This window comes from Xiphophorus hellerii, unplaced genomic scaffold (genome assembly GCF_003331165.1).
Source record: "Xiphophorus hellerii strain 12219 unplaced genomic scaffold, Xiphophorus_hellerii-4.1 PGA_scaffold_62__1_contigs__length_179941, whole genome shotgun sequence".
NCBI classification, from domain to species: Eukaryota; Metazoa; Chordata; class Actinopteri; order Cyprinodontiformes; family Poeciliidae; genus Xiphophorus; species Xiphophorus hellerii.
Window position 1 is genome coordinate 1 of NW_022587637.1, and position 13,586 is coordinate 13,586.

The 13,586-nt window shown below is 41.2% G+C and overlaps 1 long non-coding RNA gene across 1 annotated transcript; it reads left to right on the top strand.

The window, feature by feature from the left end:
• The first annotated feature begins 373 nt into the window (after nt 1–373).
• Nucleotides 374–2,059, top strand: LOC116716523 (uncharacterized). Its single transcript, XR_004338531.1, has 3 exons — nt 374–623; nt 705–824; nt 1,762–2,059. It is a non-coding gene; the product is annotated as an uncharacterized LOC116716523 (long non-coding RNA).
• Nucleotides 2,060–13,586: the final 11,527 nt, after the last annotated feature.

The window sequence follows — 13,586 nt, forward strand, 5'->3', positions numbered from 1 at the left end:
CTGTTACCGTGGCAACCGCCTGCTCCCCCGCAAGACGAGCAAAGATTACGTTAAAAACATAACATTCAGTCCGTTACGATATCAAGTTTCCAGGCTTGTTATTTATTTCTCGATTATTAATCAGCGCTTCCCTGAACACAGCGATGGTTGATTGACTAGCTGTACTTGGTGCTAGAGTGGCTAACACGAGTAACAGTTTAGTCCAAAGCCTTTTCTGCTAAAATAAAACCTTTAGTGTATGTCAGATACAGACACATTGGATATTGATCTGTTTAGCTAACGTAAGACTGTGTAGCAGACAGGCTTCAAGGTGAAGAAGTTGTATCAGTTCTGCCATTATGCTGTACTTAGCTAACGGGAAGCTAAGTGTGTTTGTGAGATGGCCACGCACGTGACCACGTAGAATGGGCATCAGCCAATGAAACGCGGCCCCTCTGGTAAGGTTCATGAATCATGTAAGGAATTTTCAACATGATCGATCTTGTCTCACACGTCACATCCTGTAAAGGAGATACCCCACATATGCATGCCTTTTTAAAAAGACTAAGATATTTCTTTTGATTTTTTTTGTCACCAGGTCTTATGTTAAAGTAAAATCTAAAATAAAAGCCAACAAAGATTTGGTGAGTATTAAACATGGCATATATGTTTTTAGTGACAAGTCATGTTTTCCACAAGTTTAAAAAGGGATTTTTTCTTAAAAGGTGAAGGTGATAAATCCAACTTTCATGAAGTATGTCCATGAGGTCTGGTTGAAGAAGAAAGGATCATATCCATCCACTGGCTTTATGGCTTTGGTTCTTGCTCTTCACATTTGTGATGACGTAAGTAGATACGAGTCTTTGACTTGAAAAGATTTTGATTGTGATCATCAGTATTATGATGCACATTGTTCAGAATTAATTTCTTATGTTTTTTCTATCATGTTCTACAAATAGATTATAATTTTTTATAAGTTGGTTGTAAACATCATTATTTTTGTTCCTAAGTCTTCTGGAACAGATTTACCAACACCGTAAATCTGTTGGTGAAGATTCAGAAAAAAATTTGAACCAAAACTTTATAATGGTGATATTCTCTATAATAGAATAGAGAAGTGTTAGTGTTGTCATACCCACTAACAGGGGCAGATATTGATTAAGGGTGTTTTTAAACCTGATAGTCCAGTAGATATGGAGTGGGGACCAGAATTGCAACATTTGCTGCATCTTAAGCTGGTGTGGTTTGCTTTCTCGCGCTAGTGTGTCAAATGATCCAAATCCGTTGAAAAACTTATTCTCCTCCTCGCCTGTGGGGTCGCTGCACCAGGAACTACTGAAGAAAATGACACAGAAACTCTGAAACCTGAAGAAGATCTGACTGCAACTTCCTTCTTCACAAAACGTAAACAAACATGGAGTGGCGTTTGATTTTAGCGGTTGGAGGATTTCTCTTTTGTGTTTCGTAAAAGGCCACTAGCCATTTTTCTTGCTAGCACACATTCGTTTTGAGTGCATTTACCCATAATTCCCTGCGTTATAGTCCGATTCCCGTGTCTCCGGTCCACTTGCCACTCACCCATGCAATCAAACCGCACCAGTTCACTTCAACCGATCCCAGAGCTAGGTTTTTGCTTTTTTTTGGTCCGCATCAGAGTTCAATTGCGCATTCACACTTCCCCAAAAGAACCGTGAGATTTAATCAGTGTAACAGTTTTTACTTGTTGGGTTTTTAAAAACATTGATCGAATCGCTGTCAAACTAATTTATTTTGCTTACCTAGGTCCACGTTTTTGGGTATGGAGCGGACAGCAATGGAAACTGGAGCCACTACTGGGAAACACTTAAAGACAAAAAGTTAAAAACTGGACTGCATCCTGGACAACATGAGTATGCACTTATCCAGCACCTGGCTAACGGACGAAAGCTAAAGCTGTACAAAGGCCTTTAACTTCTCTCAGAACTTGAAGAAAACTTGCCTTGGTCACTTGAGACCATTTTTTTTTTTTCCTTTTTTTTTTCTCTTGAAGAGTTTTTGCGGCGCTAGTGGCTCGTATTTTTTTGACAGTAGGCAGACAGGAAGGAGGGTGAGGAGAGGGGGGAAGACATGCGGCAAAGGTCGTCGGGACCGGGAGTCGAACCCGCGACGTCCGCGTCGAGGACGAAGGCCTCCAAACGTGGGGCGTGCTAACCCCCTGCGCCACCACAGCACGTCCCCACTTGAGACCATTTGATGACATTATTTAAAGGTGAACAGTTCGTGTGAAGATGGAACCGACTGAAGTCTCACAAGAATAACGTTCCTTGAATAGAAAGTCGCATTCACAGATTTTAGCAACTGACCCAAACAGGATCAGAACAACACTACATGAAGTCAGAAGGTGGTAGAAACTCTTTTATGCATATACTTATGCTGCAGGTAAATTATGCTAGATTTGTGTACTTTATTTATTGGCAGAAATGATTGAAATATGCTTAATAGCCAAATATGCAATGACAAATGCATGACTGCGACATGGGTGTCATCGTACTGAATGTTATTGAGGTAAAACTAAACAGCAGAATGTAGTTTTTCTTTGTGTTTTTAGTGCTCTCGCTGTTGACTCTGTTGTGTTTAGGCCATTTTGTCCTGCATTCAGACTGCATGAAAATTGCAATACAGAGTCTGAACGACAAAGCAAATTGTCTTGAATGTCAGTTTAGTAATTTTATTCATGTTTTGTTAATCAGGATTCAATACTTCTGTACTTCTGAAAACACTAACACGGGGTTTCTGCTGATTCCACCAACTCAAACTTAAGATGTTTAAAGACTTTTATGACCAGTATTTAAGACCAGTATTACAACACAAATGTAAAAAGAAAAGTGCATATTTTATATAGTAGAAGTGCTTTGCTTTTTTTGCACAGAATGAATGTAAGGGGTGGCACAGAAGTGAGCGAGTGCCGAAGAAGAACGTCATCCGGCAAAATGGCGATATAATTATACTTACCCATGATAGATGCATAAGAGGTAGCTGGCTAGCTGGCAGGCGTATGTTAGCAGCTGGTTATCGCTATCGCCTCAAATCATGGAACACAAGGAAGGCACTGAATAACATTTTCTACCTTTTACCGAACTCTCAGTCAACATAGACAGACAGTATTTTATAAAATTATATTTTTTTGCAGACTGCTTAGCAAGAAGGACAATGTGTGCATATGGATCAAACATTTTCAAACAATAATGAGACCTTATCAAATGATTCAGTAAGAAATAAAGTTTATCATTCCTCATGGGATGTGGAACAATTAAGCTTAATTCGCTGTTGGATTTGTGTGTTGATGTGGAAAAATGACAATTAGGTTACACCTGCTAGTTGTATTGCTATATGTTTATTCTAAGTCCTGTATATTCCCACCAAGTTTTTTTTGACTATTTGGGTTACATGTACAAGGTTGGACGTTGTTTTTTCACAGCTGCATGGGAACCAGTCTGATTCCCAGGCTTCGAATCCCTTAAGCTTTGTTTAAAACTCATGTGTTGTCTCTGCCTGGCAGAGCTTTCCATTCAGACCTGCTTCATTATTGATTGTCCTATGAGCTCTCTGAGTTGTGCACAATTCATGAATAAACCTGATTGAGTGATTTTACCTGAGCAGTGCGTGGAAATATTTTTTTTTCCACGACAGTTTGGTGCCGTGACCCGGATCCCTCGACTGGACATCCGAGGACGTCGACGAACAGCGTTAAGCGCGCGACCTGGACTAAACTCCAGCTTCAAACCTCGATTAGGATTTAAGAGAGAAGAGAGCTGTTGGGTTCAACTATCTCAAAACCACTGCTATCAGGTGGGATACTCACTCAGGCTAATAAATTAATTTTACAAATTCTAAATTATTAAATCTGAAATGGTAAAGGATCCGACGAACCTTTCACCCTGGGGAATAGAGATTGACGGTGTTAAGAGGAAAAGTAGGGTTAAAGTCCCACGGGAATAAAATAAAATAAATAAATAAAAAAATAATTAAAAAAACAAGCGGTTGGAATAGAGTCCCTCTGGAATTGTTTGGGTTACAGACTGAGAGAAAAGTACTTTAAGAGACAAAAAACGGATAGAAACTAGGAGTCTTATTGACCTTGAGAAACATAAAGAGAGTTTGGATTAAAGAAAATGACCGTAGGGAAAGACAGAAAAATGCTTAACAAATGGCTGGATGCAAGGATGATTCTGGGAAAATAACGGGGCGACATGACAATGCTTCTATTTCTATGATTAAATCTGGAAAGGTTTCTGCTTCTGTGACTGCATCTAAAACAAAGGGAGTTAAACCCCCACAATTCTTCTTCTTCTCTTCCCACACATCTGTACCCGGACTTGAGTGCTCTCTCTGTGTTGGATCCGGACCTCGACGCCTAACCGATTCCACAACCACGACAAGCGGTACCTGCACCCACTGCTGGGGTCCCTCAACCTTCAGCACAGCCTGCATCAACAACAACAACGGCTGCAGCGGCAGCAGCTGCTGCTCCTTCTAAGGAGGAGACAGACATTCTTGTGCCTGAGGATGAAGAACTGTTCAGTGATGAAGAGGATGAAAAGATGGCACGTCCAATACAAGTTTCCACAAAAGACGTGGGAAAAAGGATAGGAGAGAGGATGATCTCCTACCAGGTCGACATGATCTCAGATCTAGAGACAAGAACAAAGGACAATCTTCGAAGCTAAGCATTGATCCTGAATTGAATGTACCCATGGTTGAGGTTATGGGAGCTGATGGACCAGATCTCGTCTTCCGATCTTGGACCAGCCAAGACATTGAGGACGCTGGAAAAAATCTAACTGATCCCCTTCATTCTGTCTTTGCTGATCAGCTCGGTGAATTCTGCCATGAATTTCGGCCTACTGGAGCAGAACTGCGGAGACTTCTGGCCAGAAAATTTAAACCCACTGATTTGGCAAAAAAATCACTCCTCTTTGCCAAAACCTGAGGACCGATTAAAGAACATTGACTGGAATAACACAGACAATGACAATTATAAAACAATGCTCACTGGACTTACAAATTTATATTACTATTTATATTTATACACAATATCTATATCTCTTTGCTATAACCCCTTATAGTCCATACATACATAGTCTTGTACATCTGTAAATAAATATTTATATCTGGTAGAGCACTTCTGGATAGATGCTTGTACTTGTGACAGTGCAATGACGATAAAGTTGAATTCTATTCTATTCTATTCTATTCTAAATGCCATAGGGACTACGTTTCCAGTCCGAATAAACATGACCTCCATCTATACATGCAAACAATGACCAGCTGAGACAACTGATGACTTTATTCATCGCCTTATGGACACCGTTACAGCATACGGAGGTCATTCCAGGCTGGACACCTTCAACAATCAAGCTCCACCTGGCCCTTGGGAAAGTATTACCTGTGACGCCATAATTAAAGGATTGCTCCCAGACATCTCAAAGGAACTGAAACAGAGCTATGTGGGTTGGGCTGAGCAACCTCGTTTAGAAGATGTTAGACGTTACGCCAGACATGCACAGCAGCAGGTGGACAACCGCACCAGGGAGCAAAAGGACAAGGTGGAAAAAGAACTTCATTTGTCTGCTGTTACAATGTACTATGATCAATCAAGGAGAGGAAGAGGACAACCTAGAGGACGAGGCCGTGGCCGGCGAGGACGAGGCTACGCTCCTCACAACAGAGATGCTGATGTTTGTCACAATTACAGAGACCATGGTCATTACCACCGGCACTGTCCCAGGAATTACAGGAACATGACAGATTGACTAGAGGGGGCGTGCGAGGACGGAGTGGCTCAGAGGGTGCACTCAACCGAGGGTAACATAACGCACACACACACATCTCTACACCCCAATTGTGTGAATGTCAGTGATCCTGCTCCTTGCAATGAAGAGCTGCTTGCTGAGTGTGAGAATTTGAATGAGGCTCCAGTTTTCCTGTTTTTCCTGTTTCTGGCAAAGAAGAGCTGCTTGCTGACAGTGACACACTTGACAAAATTCTAAATGCAATTTCTGACTTGGAGGAGAAATTTGGCTCGTAAAAGTAAACTTATGCTCATTTTGCATCTGACGCATACAAGGCCTTCCCTACTTTTGATCTGACTATTTCAGGGAAAAAAGTGTCCTTTATGGTTGACTCCGGAGCAACATCTTCAATTGTGAGGAAAAAAGAATTTAATATTCCACCAAAACTTAGTGGTAACTACAGTATGTCTATTCAGTGTCTGCCTCAGGTCAGGTAGTAAAGGAGAGAATTACTACCCCTATTGCATGTAAAACTCCTCAAGGATTTTCTTTCAAACATTCATTTTTGTTGTCATATTTGTGCCCAGTAAATCTTATTGGGCGAGATCTGATGTGCCGCTTAGGGATTGATCTTGTCTCAACACCGGAGGGTGTAAAAGTTGCATCACATTCTGATTGGACTCACACAACTGTGCAATTTGACTCATCTGCTCTTAACTATGTATATGAATGGAAGCTTCCAAATTCAACTCTTTCACAAAAACTTCTTGCAGAAGTGAAAACTTTAATTTCTCCTTTTTCCGATTTCAAACAACGCGATGAATTAAGCTGCATTTCAAATCTTTCATTGGGAGCTGATTGTGATTATGAGAAGCGATGGTTCCGAGCTCCTTCTTAGAAACTGTCAACATCTGCTTTGTTTTGGAACACACACACAGCGGGTTTAGGAACACACACACAGCGGGTCTGGCTGTCTCTCTCTCAGCTGAGCAGAGACAGTTTTTTTGTGTTCCTGACTCTTATCCACACATTCCTTTGGCAAAATCGCAAAATTTGGAGTGAAGTGATGTGGGATCATTTATTCATGCTTGTAACAATGAGACTAATTGGATTATTTCACCTGCTGACCCAAAAGTAATGTTTTCTGAGCGCATGTCAGCATTCAAAAGGGTGTTTCATTGTACAGTGCACTGTAAGAAAGCTGTGGAATTGGTTCCTACCACAGATCCAAATTTTGAAGCATGCTTTTTATCTCACACAGATCTGTCTTCACTACCACAAGGGCTATCTAGAGTTCCCGATGACTTTTGGGCTAAAAGCAAATATGATGTAGGTCTAATTAAAGGGTGTGAACCAGTTATTATTACTCCGAAATGTGACTTTCGTCCATGTCAAAAACAGTATCCCCTAAAACCTAAAGCTGTTGAGGGCATAAAACCAGTTTTTGAAGCTTTACTAAAAGGTAAAGGTGCATACATTGTTCCCTGTAATAATTCTCCGGTTCGCTCATCAATATTTCCAGTAAAAAAAGCAAAGAGCCCTGGGGAACGTCAGGAATGGAGATTTGTGCAGGATTTACAGTAAAATTAGTCAATAAGTCGGTTTTACCACGTGCAACAGTAATGCCAAATCCTCACACCATTCTGTCTCAGATTCCCTCAGATGCACAGTTCTTTTCAGTGGTGGACCTTTCAAATGGATTTTTTTCTGTCCCTGTGGATCCGAAAAGTCAGTTCTAGTTTGCTTTTGAATTCGAAGGGAAATTATGAACTTTTTTTTTTTTGTTTTTTTTTTTTGTTCATTTGTTTATCAGGAGAACATACATACATTGATATTACATACATTTTGCAAAGCTTACATGACTTCTCCGATTTTTTTTTTTTTTTTAACACACAACGAACATAAATCCCCGTACTGACATAACAAAAACGAGACCAAATAAGTAAAATTACATTAAAAAAAAAAAAATAAAAAAAAAAAGAGGGGGGCGGGGGGGGGATGAGGGGGTTGGGCGGCATTGAGAGCCTAAAAGGCAACAACACTTTACTCAATTGTTCTGTAAATTTTAGTCCCATGACATGATGGGTCAGTCACATCAAGATATGCATTATAAAGGCAGAGATTTTAAGTATGTCACAAAAGGTGCCCACTTGTGAGTAAATTTTGCTGAACTACCTTTCACTGTTAATAAAATCTTTTCTATCCTTAAGCATGATCTTACAGTATTAAGCCATTGTGAAGTAGACGGAGATATAGGAGATTTCCAGCAGAGTAAAATGCAGCGTCTGGCAAGGAGAGAACAGAAAGCCAAGACCTCCCCCTGCAGGGGCGACAGATTAAGTGAGGTCCCTGGAACTCCAAAAATGGCAATTAGTGGATCGCTTCGGATCTGGATTCCAAAAACCCCTGAGAGTATGGAAAAGACATAGTTCCAAAATTTTTGTAAGCTCGGGCAAAAGAAAAACATATGACTTAAGTTGCAGGGAGAGGTCTGAAATCTGTCACACTGGTCCAAAATCGAAGGAAAAATTATAGATAGACGGGATTTTGAGAAGTGGACTCTGTTTATCACTTTAAACTGTACAAGCTGTAATCTGGCACATGGTGTGCTTTGACGTATACTGAGAATAACTTTATCCCACCATGAATGAGACAGTTCAACACCCAATTCACGTTCCCATAGAGTTCTGGTTTTACCCGATGAATCGGGCTCAATTCCCATAAGCTTTCCATATATATTGGAAAGGGGTGATTTCAGATTGGGTGTCAAAACTAGAAGGTCGACCCATGGTGGATCAACAGGAAGAGTTGGAAAATTTGGGAACAACGAAGAAACACAATGTCTAATTTGGAAATAGAGAAACAGATGAGAAGTAGGTAGGTTAAATTTCGAGGACAACTCCAAAAAACTAAAAAATAGGCCATCTTTGTAGAGATCTCTCATTGTACAAATGCCTCTCTCATGCCAAACTCTGTAGCCAACATTAGTGGTCGCAAGAGAAAATAAAGGATTTTTAATAACGGCATTTTAATAGAGGGAGACATAAATTTAAAATGGGACCTAAATTGTGACCAGATCTTAAGTGTAGAGAGCACTATAGGATTTGTAATAACAGAGGATAGTTTAATTGGTAGTGATGAATAGATAATTGAGGCAGGCGAAAAAGATGTAGAAATCGATTGAATTTCAAGTTTACACCAGATCAGATTAGGTGAATTTAGCCAATAAATCAATTTATGAATATGTGAAGACCAGTAATACATTGCAAAATTGGGTAAGGAAAGACCACCACTCGTGGTGAACTGCTGCAATAGAGAAAGCCTCAATCTGGGGGCCTTATTGTTCCACAAAAATGAAGAAACCATCTGATCGAGGGACTTGAAGAACTGTCTAGGCAAGAATAGAGGGATACATTGAAATAAAAAAAGAAGTCTAGGTAGAACATTCATTTTAATAACATTAATCCTGCCAATTAGTGAAAGAGGGAGAGAGTTCCATCTCTGAAAATCTGATGCAATTTGAGAGACTAGGGGGGCAAAATTCTGAAATTCCCAAGTACCTAAACCCTGAGGGGCTGAGTCTAAAAGGAATGTCAGGAAGCCCAAGTTCCAATGCCAATGAGTTTACTGGGTAGCATTCACTTTTAAGCAAGTTAATTTTGTAGCCAGAGAAAGATCCAAATTTTTCAAGAATATCCAAAATTGGAGGAAGACTATGTAAAGGATCCGAAACATACAAGAGAAGGTCGTCTGCATATAAGGACAGTTTAAGTTCAACACCAGAGCGGATAATTCCATGAAAAGAAGAGAGGGATCTTAGCGCAGCAGAAAGAGGTTCAATGGCTAACGCAAACAAGAGAGGAGAAAGAGGACAACCCTGTCTCGTACCGCGTCCCAACGGAAAATAATCAGATTGGACGGAGTTGGTGACAATACAAGCCTGAGGAGATGAATAAAGTAGCTTGATCCAGGCCAAAAACCTCCCCCCAAAACCAAACCTATTGAGAACGGCAAAGAGGTACTCCCATTCTACTCGATCAGAGGCTTTCTCGGTGTCAAGAGAAATGATCACCTCCGGAGACGTGGGGGAATGAGCTGAAAAAATTGCATTCAATAGTGTACGAATATTAAAGAACAAATGACAACCTTTGATGAATCCATTCTGTTCATGCGAAATAATCTGAGGAAGCACCATCTCAAGCCGAGTTGCAAGTATTTTAGCTAAAATTTTAAAATCCACATTCAAGAGCGACAGGGGCCTATAAGACTCGCAAGCAGTAGGATCTTTACCCCTCTTCAACAGGAGAGAAATTGAAGCCTGAGCCAACGTGGGGGGCAACAGGCCACGCCCCAGGGACTCATTATAGACCTCGAGAAGAAGAGGGGCCATCTTGTCTTTAAATTTCTTTAAAAATTGGGCAGGAAAACCGTCCGAGCCGGGGGCCTTACCACTCTGCATATTATTGATTGATGTAAAAATTTCTTCCAATTTAATGGGAGCATCAAGTTGATCAGAAACCAATTTATTTAACCTAGGGACGTCAATATTCTGAAGAAAGGCAAATAACTCATCTGAGCCCGATTGCAGTTCAGATTTATACAGATTACAATAAAATTTCTTAAAAATGTCACTGATAGAAACAGGATCGGAAACGAGATTGCCTAACTGATCCTTGATTTGTGATATTGTGCGAGAGCTAGCTTTGCGTTTCAGTTGGTGTGCCAGGAGCCTACTTGGTTTTTCTCCATGCTCATAATAAGAGGCTCGAGATCGAATCAAGAGATGCTCCGCATCAGAAGTTGTTAGGAGATCAAGTTCAGTTTGAAGATCCAGTCGTTGCTTCAGAAAAGCGAATGACGGATTGGTGGCATTTTGCCTGTCGATTTCCTGAATTTTTGTTGATATTTCTGATATTTTAGTACGGATATTTTTATTAGCATTAGCTGAAAAAGAAATAATCTGACCCCGAAGATAGGCTTTTAATGTTTCCCATAATAATGAGAAAGAAACTGTGTCGCTCTTGTTAAACGTAAGGAAATCATCAATTGTTGATAGGATAAATTTATTGAATGCTTCATCTGATAACAGGAGACTATTAAATCTCCAACAAGGGCAAGAACGGGGTTTATTCATGAAGTTTATATCAAGGCTTAAAGGGGAATGATCAGAAATAATAATCGGATAGTATTCAGAAGATGTGACTCTATGCATTAAAGAGCCATCAATAAAAAAATAATCTATACGGGAATAGGACTGGTGTACCTGAGAGAAAAAAGAATACGTCTTAGTTAGCGGATTACGTGCCCTCCATGGATCTACATACCCATTTTGGGTCATAAAGTCCGAAATTGATTTAGACATATTTGACTGCGTAGAGGCCCGAGATGAGGAGCGATCTAATACTGGGTTGATTACACAGTTCAAGTCCCCAGCTAGAATCAACAAATGAGTGTCAAGAAAAGGAAGTGTGCTAAATAGATTATTTATAAAATCAGGATTATCAAAGTTTGGTGCATAAATGTTCACTAATAAGACAGGGGTATGGAACAGACTACCTGCAATTATAAGAAATCTGCCATTTGTGTCTCGCATTATTTTTGATGCTGTGAAATGAACCTTCTTATTAAATAATATGGCTACTCCTCTAGCTTTCGAGTTGAAGCCCGAGTGGTAAATCTCTCCAACCCATGAATATTTGAGCCTGGACCAATTTGCATTCTGCAGATGTGTTTCCTGTAGAAATACTATATCAGGGTTTAGGCGCTTCAGATGAGAGTTTATTTTAGATCTCTTCACTGGACTATTAAGACCTTTAACATTCCAACTTAGGAATCTAACAGACGCTTTCAAATCAACAGACATGTGACCAGTTGTTTATAACAGAAGTTGAAAGATATTGCCACCCCCTCCATCCCCAAGAAGGGACAAAAAAAAAAAATCACAAAAAACAAAAGAAAACATATACAAACATTTCCCCCCCACCCCTTGCTTGCACTCTGCCCTTCCCCAAATGAAGGGACCGTGCAGACTCCAACAGGAGCCACTTTAAACTTATCCTTACAGCCAAACAGCGCAACAACAACAAAAAAGCTCCCTTTAATACTAGGCGACTCCTGCAGAATCAGCAGAATAGAGAGAAAATTAAAATATACAATAGGCACTATTCTAGGAAATCAACAACACCTGCAGAAAACATCCATCATTTGAATTACACAAGTAAGCCCCAACTATTTCGAAACAGTCCGTTTTTTCCTTTTTCCTTTCTTCCCATTTCTCCTTAATGTGAAAATATTACTTAACCAGACAAAACAAAGTCCCCAGAATGTGAAACAAATCCTTGTGATTATAGCTCTCACTTGGTAATGGACTCGATGTAGATATTAGCCTCCTCAGGAGAGGTGAAAACTCGCCTAGTTCCACCATGGGTAATCCGCAACCGGGCCGGATGGAGCAAGCCGAACCGGACCCCCTCAATGCCACGGAGTCGGCGACGGCAATCTGTAAAGGCAGCCCTTGCTCGGGCCGTCCTAACAGTATAATCGGGGAAAACGAAGATGGTCGTACTGTTCATCTTAATCCGCTGCAGCTCCCTTGCCTTCGACAGGATTTTCACACAGTCAGAGTAGTAATGTAGCTTAGCTACGATGGGGCGAGGGCGCTCACCTGCCTTGGGTTTCGGGATCGGGATACGGTGAGCGCGGTCGAGCAACGGTTCCTCCGCGAAACCGAAGGCTTCCTTTAGCAACCGAGAGACCGCAGCCGTCGAAGCCGATAAAGGGTCGTCCTCCGGGACACCAATGATGCGGATGTTCTGACGCCGGGACCGGGACTCCAAGTCATCACATTTGTCCTCCAACTGTGCCACAGTTTTAGTAAGGCTGTCCACTGTCTTCCGGAGGCCAACGATGTCATCAGTGCAGGTGGATAGGGATTTCTCCATCTCAGCAACCGTTACGTTTAGCCCCGTAAAACTCTCCTGCACCGCAGTGAGGCCAGAGGACAATTCCTTCTTGAAGGATAGCAGCTCGGACTTAATCGAAGAAAGACTTTCACCAAGAACAGCATGAAACTCTGCTTTAAGTATAGCAGTAAAGTCATCCCGGAGAGCCGCAAGCAGCTCCTGTTTAAGACTGCTGGCATCGCTAATTGCAGCGGCTCGGGCCGCCGCCTCCGACACAAGAGTTGACTCAGCACAGGCCGAGGACTCACCACGAGGGACAGGCCGCAAGTGGGACTGAATCGAATTTCCTCCTTTAACCGGCTTTGGTGGCATTTTAGTGTCCAAAAAAAAGGATAGTGTTCAATGTATTGATTAGTTATCGTTTGAAGTCGAAGTCGAGAAAATGTGCCAGGTAATAACCGAAAAAAAAAACAGCTAACCCGCAGGAGCACGCCAAGACACGACTTACTCCACCGGAAATTATGAACTTTTACCCGGTTGTGTCAAGGCTTTTGTGACAGCCCCACTATCTATAATGCTGCGCTGAAGGCTAGCTTGGATTCGCTCCAACTTCCTCCTGGTTCTGCTCTAAATAGCAATGAGAAAAAGCAACAGTTACCTTGCTAAAGCATCTTCATGCTGGGGGTCACAAAGCCAGTCTTTCTAAACTTCAGTTTGTCAAAGAAGTCATCACCTTTTTAGGTCATGTTGTTTCAAAAAAGGGTCGTTCCCTTTCACCTAAGTGTGTTTCTGCTGTTCAAAACATACCCAGGCCTGTTACAAAGAAACAGCTTCTGTCTTTTCTGGGTATTACATCTTACTGCAGAAACTTCATTCTGAACTATTCGATTCTGGAGAGTCCTTTGAGAGCCCTCAGTAGTGGTCTCCAGGCTTC